This window comes from Salmo salar, chromosome 07 (assembly GCF_965601325.2).
Source record: "Salmo salar chromosome 07, fSalSal1, whole genome shotgun sequence".
Lineage (NCBI taxonomy): Eukaryota > Metazoa > Chordata > Actinopteri > Salmoniformes > Salmonidae > Salmo > Salmo salar.
Window position 1 is genome coordinate 31,161,801 of NC_138297.1, and position 14,505 is coordinate 31,176,305.

Consider the following 14,505-nt stretch of genomic DNA (forward strand, 5'->3'; position numbering starts at 1 on the left):
TTCAGTATCTGTTCTCTGTATACAGACACGTTGTTAGGCCATGTTATTATATATGTGATATTACAACATTATTCATTAGCTTTAGTACCAACGTTAAAAATGAGTAATGCTAATTGTCAAACTGGCATAAGTTGCATCATATCATTGGTCAAACAGTTTTTGCATTGTACCCTATAACCTTCATTCAGTCTTCGCTCCCAAAGAGGAGACTGTCCAATACTGATCTTGTTTCAGTCTTTTTTCCAGTGGTCGATGAAACACTGATTTAAAGGATGATCCACTACATCTCAAAGTGACTTTATCTCCGGTCTGCTGATCATAAACTGTCAGGGAATATTAAAAAAAGGTATTTAAGTATGGAATAGGTTTTTAACGTCAACATTAGCTCCTCCATATTATCCTTATGTAGTAATTTACCATGGAAGTACACACCAGTTTATAAAGTGCAACCACAGTATAACATACATATTTTACAGCTTTTTTTAACAGGTTGAATGACAATGTAGACCACTTGTCAAACTCAAGGCCCGCGAGCCTATACAATCTGAAAATGTTTGGGTTTTTTTGTCGCAGAAAAACGATGTCAATCGACATTGAAATTACTAAAACCAAATCAAAAGTTTGTAGAAATGATATTGTACCTACATTTATAGTCTCTTCACTTTGTCCAGGTTGCTAACAGTCATTGAAATGAAAGCTAGACATTCTGGGAGCATCAGAAATTCCAAAAGCGATTAGACAAATTTTAGCAAATTTTGACAGAAATACAGTACATAATACATTTTAAATGCGGCATTCTGTCCTTCTACCCACCTTTGATTGGCTGCCAGGGTCACTCGATGCAAAACGTTGCCCTGAAGAGGAGGTCGGTTCAGGTGTCTATGTCTTGTATGGTGTCCCTATCAGCCCCCAGGAACTGTAGTCGTGGTAGATGGTCTCAAACCTCTCCCTGGACACCTTTTTATAGGAGAAGAAAGAGTAAGAACAAAGCTTTACTGTCCAATTTTATTATGTTTTTGTTGCTTTTTAACCCCTTGAGAAAGTGTTTAAGTGACTTGCTCAAGGGGCACAACGGCAGGAGATGGCATCTAGTATAGCTTGAATAGAATCCCCACCTGTGCCTGTGTTCCATGGTAGGGAGAAGTTGGAGGAGTCTCCCTCTGCCTCGTACTGCAAGCCCACTCAGCCACCATAATGTGGGTTAGGGTCATTCTCTGTATGATAGGGGACAAAAAATATATTTACAAATGGTCCCCCAAGCTAATCATGTTTTAAACCAGGCCAAGGTACTCTACTGATAAAGATCATTTAAAAAAACTTTTTTTGGGGAAGGAGGAGGTGTTATGCCACACTTTTAAAGTCAAATACTTTGTATAACAATGGCATATTATCCCTTTAACTAGAGTCGATGTCCATGCCCCCACAGGATATAATTAGCATTATTGAAAAAATAAATACACATAAAAATCTGTCTAAGCTAGAGATATCTTTTTTTTGTTGCATGGGCTGCATCTCAACCCTCTGTGTCCACCGATGTTGGCCTTCTGCACTTGCGGTGAAAGGTGGCAGCGCTACAGCTGTGTTTGTCAGACCATGAGACATCCTGAAAAATCGGTCTTCACAAAAGCGTCTGTAGCGTCCAAACGTCCTACAAACTATTATGACCCCTCTATGGAAAGATGAGACTCTCACAAACACGATGGTATTCTCCGTTTTGCTCTACGACCCCCGCAAGCGTCAGACTCGTCTGAATTCAGTTCTGCCGACTTCTGTCTGTAGCGTCTGAACAGTTTGGGCTACACACTAATATGAACCCTCTTTGGAAAGGTGAGACCCTTACGAACACGTACGTCGGTCTAGGACGCCCACAAGCCTCACAAGACTCGTCTGAAAGTAGCCCAGTACGAGTTTATAAAAATGAATGCCCCTTTTGCCCTCAGAACAGCCTCAATTCGTCAGGGGCATGGACTCTACAAGGTGTCAACATTCCACAGGATGCTGGCCCATGTTGACTTCAATGCTTCTCACAGTTGTGTCAAGTTGGCTGGATGTCTTTTGGGTGGTGGACCATTCTTGACACACGGAATACAGTTGAGCGTGAAAAACCCAGCAGCGTTGCAGTTCTTGACACATTCAAACCGGTGCGCCTGGCACCTACTACCATACCCTGTTCAAAGGCACATAAATATTTTGTCTTGCCCATTCACCCTCTGAATGGCACACATATGTAATCCAAGTCTCAAGGCTTAAAAATCCGTATTTAACCTGTCTCCTCCCTTTCATCAACACTGGTTGAAGTGTCTTTAACAAGTTATATCAATTAGGGAATCATAGCTTTCACCTGGTCAGTCTATGTCATGGAAAAAGCAGCTGTTCCTAATGTTTTGTACACTGTGTATATGGAAATAGTTTAGTGGGGGGGAAAAAAGTTGTTACAATAAAAAAACACCCTGATCTTATGTTTCTCAGATATATATTATGTCTCAATTTTTTTTTTAAATAGTTGACTATCTGTTTTTCCATGTATGAATCTGTTATTCAATACATTTCTAGGGGCTAATAGCATTGAGTCAAATTCAATGTTTCGTCAAATAATTTGACTCCAGGGGGTTAAAACACAATTATAGCAACAACCTATGATAGCAGAGCAAGCTTTAGACAGTTTATCTGTTAGGACTGTGGTACTACTTGAACCAACCAAGTCGCCACTCGTAGTTGGCCTGTTGGGCCACTCTAAGTCATCCTCCAACCACTGGTTCAATATGGCTGTATGGATGTCTTTAGCCCTGACATGAAGGAAAGGGGAGAGTGGGAACTTAGTTAATGAGTATTTTACTGATAGTCATGAATATTTGTAGGATGGACACATTCTACAAAATATTCATAGTACCTGGACAAACTCATTTAGCTACAGGTATGTAGCTTTGAGTATGTAGCTAGGAGCTTTGAGTGCTGTGTTGAACTTTAGTATTTCTCACCTGCGTGCTTGTCGTCTATGCCGGAGTTTGATATGATCACAACCTCTCTATGACTAGATGGTTGGGAGTCTACTACTGTACATTGCACTCAAAAAGGTAAACATATACTTCATTCTCTGTTTTGTCCCTGTATTTTTAGCTGCTGTGTTGAATTGAGTCATGTCTCACCTGCGGGATTGTCGTCTATGCCAGGGCATGTAGACCACCACGACCCCCATGGCTGCTATCACCAGTCTTGCCAGAGTCAGTAACGCAGCAAAGATGTCTCGCTTCAGGATGGGGCCGTAACATGCAGAGTCTCGGTACCAGTAGTCCTTGTTACAGCTGTGTGGATAGTGGATCTGACACAGAGTGACTTCTGGTTAGGTGGAGTCATTAAGCTAGCTATATGTTGGCTATATGGTACATACTGCATGTTATTATGTTATGTTATTAGCCAGTTGCATCACCGAAAAGCTAGCAATTCGGCGACCAAGTGAAGGCATTTCAAGCTTTGGAGTGAGCATACAGTATGATCTTAACTCTGTTACATGTGTTATGTTATGCGGCCGCTGTAAACGTGGGCTAGGAAAGGATGGACGACGTATCCAGTCTAACACACAACGAAGGTACTACAACGTATCTAATTTACCACAAGAGACATTCTTCTGAGGACAGGAAGATCTCTGTTGGCCAACACGGCCAGCATCTACGACTTAAGAAGTCTTAAGATGTAATAGTCTTACCCGCAGACTGGTCCGGCCCGTGACATACTACAGGTACTGGTGTTACAGTGCTTTGTCCTGTTGTGGCCAGAGGCACAGGGAGAGACACAGACGAGTCACCCATCTATTTCAGCTGCATGAATTGTCAAGTCCGGCCTGGTCGCATCCCGCTACACGAAGACAATGATAAGTGAAGTTAACAATTCAGTTAAAAGTTAAGTCAATGCAGGATATTAATTGGAATTACAATTCAATAATCGAAAACGGCCATTAATTTTCAGTGAGGATATTTAAATTCTCTATATCCAATGTTTTTCCAGTTTTAAGTAAATGACCCCAAATATAGACTATAGTATATGTACATTCTTTATCAAACGTAGCATTTTTGACTATGATCTCTCCAATGATGGTCACTCCAAGACAGCCTTCTTGACCTGTGGATGCAACAGAACAGTGTTTTATCAAAAACAAATGATTTGACTCGTGAACTTTATCAAGCAACTAGTTACCGATTTTCTTTTTTACCATGATTACCAACAAAAAAAATCTATGTAACATGATTTCTGTGTTTTACCATCACAAATAGTACACTTTGTGATTAAAGCACCGAATTTGGCACAGAGGTAGATGTATGTACCCTGAAAAGATATAGATATGGAGCCACCGCAGATTAGGCCCCTTGAGGGCAATGCAGCCACTATAACTAAAAAAGAACTATAAGTATTCATACCCCTTAATTCGCCTTCCACATTTTTTTGCATTACAGCCTGAATTCAAAATGGATTAAATATTTATTTTTTTCTCCCCTATCTACACACAATACTCCATAATGACAAAGTGAAAACAGGTTTTTGGACATTTCTGTAAATTTATTGAAAATGAAATACAGAAATATCTAATTTACATGAGTATTCACACCCCTGAGTCAATACATGTTAGAATCACCTTTGGTCTTTCTGGGTAAGTCTCTAAGAGCTTTGCACACCTGGATTGTACAATATTTGCCCATTATTCTTTTACAAATTCTTCAAGCGCTGTCATTTTGGTTGTTGATCATTGCTAGACAACCATTTTCAAGTCTTGCCATATATTTTCAAGTAGATTTAAGTAAAAACTGGAACTCTGCCACTCAGAATCATTCACGATCTTCTTGGTAAGCAACTCCAGTGTAGATTTAGCCTTGTGTTTTAGGTTATTGTCCTGCTGAAAGGTGAATTCATCTCCCAGTGTCTGGTGGAAAGCAGACTGAATAAGATTTTCCTGTAGCATTTAGCCTGTGCTTAGGTCCATTCCATTTCTTTTTTTATCCTGAAAAAAAAATGTCCCAGTCCTAACGATTACAAGCATACCCATAACATGATGCGTCCACCACTATGCTTGAAAATATGGAGAGTGGTACTCAGTAATGTATTGGATTTTCCCTAAACATAACACTTTGTATTCAGGACAAGAATTGAATTATGCTTTGCCACATTTTTTTGCAGTATTTCTTTAGTGCCTTGTTGCAAACAGGATGCATGTTTTGGAATATTTTCATTCTGTATAGGCTTCCTTCTTTTCACTCTTTTAATTAGGTTAGTGTTGTGGAGTAACTACAATGTTGTTGATCCATCCTCCGTTTGCTCCTATCACAGCCATTAAACTCTGTAACTGTTTTAAAGTCACCTGTGGTCTTATGGTGAAATCCCTAAAACTGATTCCTTCCTCTCCAGCAACTCAGTTAAGAAGGACAGCTGTATTGATACACCATCCAAAGTGTAATAAATAACCTCACCATGCTCAAAGGGATATTCAATGTCTGCTTTTTTTGTACCCATCTACCAATAGGTGCCCTTCTTTGCGAGGCATTGGAAAACCTGCCTGGTCTTTGTGGTTGAATCTGTGTTTTAAATTCACTGCTCGACTGAGGGACCTTACAGATAATTGTATGTGTGAGGTACAGAGATGGGGTATTAATTAAAAAAATATATACACTTATTGCACACAGGGAGAGTCCATGCAACTTATTATGTGACTTGTTAAGCAAATTATGACTCTTGAACTTATTTAGGCTTGCCATACCAAAGAGGTTGAATACTGTACTTATTGACTCAAGATATTTCATATTTTAATTTTTTATTAATAATTTGTAAACATTTCAAAAAACATAATTCAACTTTGACATGATGGGTTATTGTCTCTAGGCCAGTGACAAAAAATCTCAGTTTAATCCATCTTAAATTCACACAACAACAACAACAAAATGTGTAAAATGTCAAGGGGTGTGAATACTTTCTAAAGACACTGTACATATTTAGCTTCCAGTCAATGTATTTATACCAAGTTGAGAGTCTCATCTTTCAGATACAATTAGAACTGAGTTGGTTAGTTAATAGGCCAATAAGAAAGAGTTCCAAATAGCTCATTTTCCCCTACCCACTCAGACCAACTCCCAGGCACTCCCAGCAAAATTCTTGCTTGAGAAATTGCTCTTTGCTAAGAAGCTATTTTTGTTTATTTTTCACCATTCTAATTGGGGGGAAACACGGTAATGTACTTAACTGTTACCCAAAAACGGCTTTATTGGACTTTTAAGCTCAAAATATGTGTAAAGCGTCTGTGTGTAGCTGGTGAGACGAGTCAGGCGCAGGACAGCAGATATGAGTAATGTCATGATGTTGGCCTGTGGGTAAGGTTTATGACCCCCGTAAATACCTTTCTCCCTTCCCCTCTCTCTCTCTCTGACCCTACTGAAGGACTCTCGAATAGGCTTTGTTAAATATAGAGAGTCTGGGAACATCAAACAAGTGGGGGGAAAGGAACCATATTTCAGTAATAGAACCAGTTGGAAATATACCAGGTATTTAATGAGTATGGATGTCAGTTCGGTTGTCATCTGAGACATTATGACTGATGACAGGACGACATAAACTGTACCTGGGAAAGTCTACACATTCTAGTTATCAGATTCACATGGAATTGTTGTGCAATTTAAATGTTTGATATTGAAACTGTTTGTTAGGAGATTAAATGTAATTTTAGCTTCCAATTGAGAGAATTGGGTTTTCAAAAGGAAAGAGCCCTACTCAATCAGTGGCCCGCCCCTGTGAAGAGACATGGGTTATAAACGATGAAACACACCCTCCTCCCCTCTCCACTATATAAGCCTTTGACAAAAATGTAACCAGCTGTTCCGGGTACGTGAGGTCTGCAGCCTCTGCGTTAAAAGGACTAACCTGTCAAGTACAGAACTAAGCCAACCTCAGTGTGAGCTTTGGTTGTGAATGGTATGAACTTTGAACTCTTATTCACTACAGAAGTGATACTTCCTAGCCGTTGAGTTTGCAGCGGCCGCTGTAAACGTGGGCTAGGAAAGGATGGGCGACGTATCCAGTCTAACACACAATGAAGGTACTACAACGTATCTAATTTACCACAAGAGACATTCTTCTGAGGACAGGAAGATCTCTGTTGGCCAACACGGCCAGCATCTACGACCAACCTACCGAAGCGCAGCTCAGAGTAAATATTTATTGCATTTTCCTTTTCCAAATGGGCGGTAATTTAGAATGCATAAGATACTGTATTTACAATAGCATAGCTGTTTCTTTTGTTCCTCAGTCTTCCCGCTCTTTCATTCAAGCCCAACCCCCTTTCTTTGTGTAACAAGCCTCATACAGGTAACGTCCACCAGGGACGTTTTCTGTATGACATAATTTGTATTCTGTGTATATGTAATTCTGTGTGATTAGTTAGGTATTTGGTAAATAAAGAATTAAACCCAATTTTGTATTGCTGATTCAACTTGTTATCCAGGGTTCGTGAAGATAACCATATGAGACTGAAAATAAGGTGACGATTAATATTGACTGCTATTGATGTAAAATATTACTAGGTCTTTAAGAGTTTATTCGGAAGATAACAGTTCTATAAACATTCTTCCGTGGTGCCCCGACTTTCTAGTTAATTACATTTACATGATTAACTCAATCAGGTAATATTAATTACAGAGAGAGGATTTTATAGAATAGCATGTCATATCACTTAATCCGGCATAGCCAAAAACACGACAGTAATGAAAGCAATTTTACTCAATAATATAACAATACACGTTGTATAAATACAAAGCCACAAATACGAACCGCAATACAATAAACAATTACTCACAAACAAACATGGGGGAACAGAGGGTTAAATAATGAACAAGTAATTGGGGAATTGAAACCAGGTGTGTAAGACAAAGACAAAACAAATGGAAAATGAAAAGTGGATCGGCGATGGCTAGAAGGCCGGTGACGTCGGCCGCCGAACGCCACCCGAACAAGGAAAGGGACCGACTTCGGCGGATGTCGTGACAATATGTTTGCACTTTTTGGGTTAAATGTCATTTGAAATCACATGAAGCATAGAAAAGGTAAAGCATTTTCCATTCAAATGCATTCAGTATGGGATCTTACCTATAACAGCCATCAATAGTAGAAAACACCATAGTATATCCATAGCATGGGTTCCCTTGAGACCCATGATTGCTCAGGGGCAACCACTATGTTAAAATGACATTCAACAAGAGCTGAGATGCATATTATGCTGTATATACAATGACTTAGAAGTGACTAAAGGGAGGTGGTCTGTGTCAAACGAGCTGTTGTTTCAATATTTAACCGTCACCTCTCTTTGATCTCTAAATAGGATTTATTGTAGCCTTGATGTGAGGACAGGAGGGCACCGGAAGTGATGCGAAGGCACGGCAAGGCAAGAAATAAGAGATATGTAGCTCCAATGGAGCTACCATTGTAGAAGATAACAAAGGGTTGTAAATTATATAGCTTGTCATTTCACATGCGGCAATAAATGTTCTTCATACTTTCTTAATTCTCTGCAACCAACCAACCAACGCTCTAGATGCAAGGACTGACAATCCATGACAACCACAGGATCGTTTTAACCATGTTTTGAAGCTATACCTTGTTTGTTTACAATGGAATGGATGGACAAACGCATGAATGAATGAATGAATGAATGAATGAAGGAAGGAAGGAAGGAAGGAAGGAAGGAAGGAAGGAAGGAACGAACGAACGAACGAACGTGTCTTGTTTTGGATTCAAGGTTTCCAGCAAGACAATAACCCCAAGCACTCATAAAAATCCACCAAAAAAATGGTTAATTGACCACATAATCAACATTTTGCAATGGCCATCTCAGTTTCCAGGCTTGAAACCCATTGAAAACCTGTGGTTTGAATTGAAGAGGGCAGTCCATAAGGAATTGTGTAAGATCCATCCCAATGTGTTCTCCAATCTCATAAAACATTTGAAGAAAAGGCTCAGTGTTGTTATCCTCGCAAGGGGAGGTTGCTAGAGTAATGAACATTTTGACCCCTATCTTCCTGAGACATTTTTTTTATTACTTGTTAAACATCTCTTTCTCTGAGCAATTGTATTAGTATAATTAGCATAGAATATAGCTCAGTATTTGTATTCTTTATTTTTATCAAGGGTGCCAATAATTATGGACCTGACTGTATATGACTCTGCAACACCACAGAACAAGAGGGTTCCAATGCAATCCAACACATTTATCCTCCCTTATAAATTAACTTAATTTTTATCAACGGTTTCCCAATAATTGAGTGGAATCAGCTGTGAATTTGTCAAGTGTCCATGAGAAAGTTCACTGTGACTTCTGTTGATCCTGCATTTACTGCAAGCCGTCCTTTGCCAGATCCATCTACAGGAAACCCAACACTTGCTCGCACTCTCAATTGTATCTCTGTTGTATGGTTTATCACGCTCCCAATCTCTGATAAGAAGCAGAATGTGATACTCAACTCATGTGATTCCTCCATGGCAAACTCGCTGATAATGTCTTTCCAACACAACTCATTATTTCACACGGGTCAATCCCTTCTGTTAAAGTTTTACAACACTGACATGAGAAAGTACTAGGGCTGTTACGGTGACCATATTGCCACCACACCGGCAGTCACGAGTCATGAGCGCAGTCACATTCCGTGTGACCGTTTAGACACGGTAATTAGGCTTCTCCACTCTCTGATGCTGCTGATGGTCATTAGTAGCCTACCAAACTTGCTAACTGCCTGGTACTCAGCACTCTATTGTCCCTCAAATCACTCTGACATCATTGCAAATGTTTTGGAAAAAATCGAGTCAAACACTTCATGAGTGCCCATGAGGTCATGCTGCGCAACATTTGCATAGGCTATGTGTGAGAAAACAGGGTTTTGATGGCCTCTATTAAAAAAGAGGATCCCATCAGCTTTCTATAGACTAAGCCTACTATATTTATTTATTTATTTATCAGCTTTCCTAATATTAAGCACATTGCTTCGCTTTACAACAGGAGTATAGCCTACCTGGCTGGCATGAATGTGAACCACAGGAAAAGCATCCTCCATTCCCTATATCAGTGCATATATGACATGTATTTTTATTCCCATGTTCCAGTTCCGAGACAGGTGCATGATAATGGTCCATTCTAAATTAAAAGTAATTTCACACATATATTATTTAGTATGTGTAAAGACAGGGGCGCAACTTTAGTTTTAGAAGTGGGGGGGGCATAAACTGGCAGGGGGTCTGCCCTCAGAATTTTGGGGGGCATCTATAGCTCATTTCCTGAATTTCTAGGGCTGGCCCCAACTAAAAAAAAATCTTAGTCCACCAAGATTAGTCTGAATTTATGAATTTAGAATCTATCGCATCCCACAACTGTCCCAGAGTATGTTTGGAATATGTATTTATTGCACAGAAGGACAGGTTGACCAATAGAATATGTCAACTTTTGTACTATGGGGGAATAGTAGACTGACATAGGCTCATGTTTTTGCTGTTCGTTAGGCCTGCTCATCTTGTTGGCTCACTAAAAGTAGGCTAAATGTGGATAGTTCTAACATCTTCAATATGAGAATTTAATAGAGGTTCACGCAGTTGCATCCACGATGTGTCTGTCTTCACTTGTAGCCTACTTCTTAGCTGAGATGTCTGTGAGAAGGACCAGATCACGTGATGGGCATTGACTAATAAGAATTGAGATATCTCAGAGATCCATGTGAGTGAGAGGTGCTTCGGAGCACGGCAGCTAGAAGGGAATTATTAAATTCAGCCCAAGGGCAAAACGGCCATTTTGGCTGCAAAAGGCATGGATTTTTTAGGTTACATTGCGGCCACACAAGGGGGATGCCGCTGGGATATTCGAAGCCTGGTGAGAATATTAGCAAGTGCTTGTGCACAAGTGTCACGTCCTGACCAGTAAAGGGGTCATTTGTCATTGTAGTATGGTCAGGGCGTGGCAGGGGGTGTTGTTTTTGTGTGTTTTGGGGTTGGTTTATTTAGAGGGGATTTGTTCTAGTTTTCATTTTCAATGTTCGTTTTCTATGTGCGGCCGAGTATGGTTTCCAATCAGAGGCAGGTGTCTTTCATTGTCTCTGATTGGAAGCCATACTTAGGCAGCCCTTTTTTCCTTTGGGTTTGTGGGTGGTTGTTTTCTGTATAGCCTGTGTGCCTTACGGAACTATTTTGTCGTTTGTTTATTTTGTTTGAGTGTTCTCTCTCTAAAAGAAAGAAGATGAGCACTATACCCGCTGGGCCTTGGTCTGTCCCTTACGACGCTTATGACAACATACTGCAGGTGTAAGATACAGCAACACTGTATCAGTATATCTGATATCCAACTGTGTGTGTGTGTGTGTGTGTGTGTGTGTGTGTGTGCCAGTGGCGGTCGGTGCTGCTTAAGACTATGGAGGATTTAAAAAAATTGTTATGAGCATGTTCTTATTTCTATTACAGCATATTGGATGACTCTCATTCATATTCCATTCACCCAGCTCAATATTACATCAATAGTTTTAGGCTCCTACATGATATTTGAATTTGCCCTATACCTTTCATGAGGTTGCTACAACCTAGTCTACAAAATGAAAATGTAGGTGCTCAGGTCGAGAGACAAATTGGAGTAATCAAGGTGACAGACAGTGACACATTCAATAAAAACTTCACACAGAGGTCAGTTCAATGTCTAGTTTTGACTTACATTTGGTTGAGTTATCCAGGGGTGCCACTTTGGTTTTAGAAGTAACCTGTTGGGGGGGTCTGCGGTTCTTCCCCCAGAATTTTTGTTGGAATCAAAAGCAAATTTCCTTCGTTTTTACACAATCCAATATGCCATCTCCATATAGAACGTAACAAAAATGCCCACAGTCATCAAGCTAGGTAATCGATAATTATTAAATATGTTTAAGTGATTCGTAAAACTAGATCAAATGTAATTCAATAATAAATATTGCGTTGCACCTACAACCAATAGCTTAGCAAATGAACAACTCTTGAAAGAATACAAAGACTTTTGATTTTCTTAAGACATCCTCTATATCAAATTTCAGCCAGACCGACCAGCCAGCCCAAGCCGCCTGCACGCCCGACCCCCATCAGTCTAGTCAGTCAATAACTTAACTCTCTCCCAATACAATTTCCTTCCCAGTTCACCTCTCTAGTGTTTTTAATTCCCAAGGGAAAGGTTTGAAAACAAAAAAACAAAACAAAAAAACCCACATACACCTCAAATATACATTAACACACAGAAATAGCACATCCTCCATAGGACTGAGCAGCCCAGCCTGTAGGGATTGCCTAAATAGGAATCTCCCCTGATGTGGGCATGTTTTCAATACAGACTCCTTTAATTGTACTGAAATTACATATAAGGCATCCAGACCTTATGAAAGCTGCCCAGTATACCCTTAATCTTGTAATAAATCAAATCTAGTGACACATAACTTGACACTGTGGGAGGATAACCAACCTTCCAATTAATGGCAATGCTTTTCTTAGCTGCTATGAAGGCTTGGTTACACAGTTTCTTCAGATAACAGTCCCCAGGATCAACATTTCCAAGCAAACAAAAACAGGGTGATTTCCCCTCCTGATGATTATGATGACTGACCATGTTAGAATAAGAAAAACAGTGCTTAATCATGCTCTCTCTCTATCCATCTGTCTCTCGTCTGCAGGTATGTTTTGATGTGAGAGAGGAAGCCAGTCCCGTCATCGCCACCTCACCCACTCTTAAGATAACTTTCAGGCAAACTGTGGGCCCAAGGCTGGTTAGGAGACACTGCTAGAGACACTGTAATTGTGTTGAACTGAGAGAATATTAGGGTAGCACTGTAATTCATTAATCATATGCTGTCTGCCTCTGTTCTTACCTCTTTGCCTTTTTGTCTTCTACACCTCTCTCCCCACCTCGTCTTTCTTCCTCGTTTTATAATGCACACCATATGTGCATTGATTTATAGATTGAACTTGTATTTATAATATAATATTACAATTATCATAATTATAATGCATGTATAATGTATTTATAATACCTGGATAATGAACTTATTTCAATAAAGCATTTCACATTCTCCACTGGTTGAAATTAAGTATCTCATTGAAATACTATCCTGTGTACTCAGATTAATGCAGATGAAGGGAGTTAGATATGCATAGTTTTTTATTATGTATATATGAATTACAAATCAGCCTTTCCTTAAATCATGTTTCTAGTCTATTGCATAGTTACAATGTGTAATCATTGATGTCCCCGGAGCAGGAGTGGTAAACACTGTTGAAGTGTATCATTGTAATACATACATGCAGACACAGCATCATTCAAAGAATGGAGTTTGATACACCTGGTATTGGATCTGACTGAAAAAGAATGTCTCACAGAGATTCATACCTAAAGATCACCTTTATTTGCCAAGGAAGAGTACATGATCAGTGAATATATTCAATATATGGCACAATAAAGTTATTATATTGTACTCTATCCATAGGCTTCATTAATGCCATTCAGATAAATAAAGATAAATAAATAAATACAGTATGGGGATGAGGTAGAGTGGATGGGCTAATTACAGATGAGCTATGTACAGGTTCAGTGATCTATGAGCTGCTCTGACAGCTGGTGCTTAAAGCTAGTGAGGGAGGTAAGAGTCTCCAGCTTCAGAGATTTTTGCAGTTCGTTCCAGTCATTGGCAGCAGAGAACTGGAAGGAGAGGCGGCCAAAGGAGGAATTGGCTTTGGGGATGACCAGTGAGATATGCCTGCTGGAGCACGTGCTACGGGTGGGTGCTGCTATGGTGACCAGTGAGCTGAGATAAGGCGGGGCTTTACCTAGCAGAGACTTGTAGATGACCTGGAGCCAGTGGGTTTGGCAAAGAGTATGAAGCGATGGTCAGCCAACGAGAGTGTACAGGTCGCAGTGGTGGGTAATATATGGGGCTTTGGTGACAAACGGATGGCACTGTGATAAACTGCATCCAATTTGTTGAGTAGAGTGTTGGAGGCTAATTTATAGATGACATCGCCGAACTCGAGGATCGGTAGGATGGTCAGTTTTACGAGGGTATGTTTGGCTGCATGAGTGAAGGATGCTTTTGCAAAATAGGAAGCCGATTCTAGATTTAATTCTGGATTGGATATGCTTAATGTGAGTCTGGAAAGAGAGTTTACAGTCTAGCCAGACACCTAGGTATTTGTAGTTGTCCACATATTCTAAGTCAGAAATACATATATCGAAATACATAGCTAACGTTGCCTCCCGAGTGGCACAGCGTTCTAAGGCACTGCATCGCGTCACTACAGATCTGGGTTAGATGCTGTGTTGCAGCCGTCCGCTACTGGGGGACCCATGAGGCAGCGCACAATTGTCCCAGTGTCGTCCGGCTTAGGGGAGAGTTTGGCCAGCTGGGATATCCAGTTGGATATCTACAAAATGGATAAAATATTTATTTTTTCCCCTCATTAATCTACACACAATAACCCATAATAACGAAGCAAAAA

General features: G+C 40.0%; 1 long non-coding RNA gene across 3 annotated transcripts; it reads right to left on the reverse strand.

Moving 5' to 3' along the window:
* Nucleotides 1-108: 108 nt before the first annotated feature.
* LOC123743767 (uncharacterized) lies at nt 109-3,816 on the reverse strand. 3 transcript variants are annotated; one of them, XR_006770608.2, is made up of 6 exons: nt 3,704-3,816; nt 3,147-3,319; nt 1,116-1,214; nt 814-957; nt 646-706; nt 109-323 (listed from the first exon to the last, which is right to left on the reverse strand). It is a non-coding gene; the product is annotated as an uncharacterized LOC123743767 (long non-coding RNA). The 3 variants fall into 3 exon arrangements; XR_006770607.2 differs by having other exon boundaries at nt 109-706; XR_006770606.2 differs by having other exon boundaries at nt 109-957.
* Between the last annotated feature and the right edge of the window lie 10,689 nt (nt 3,817-14,505).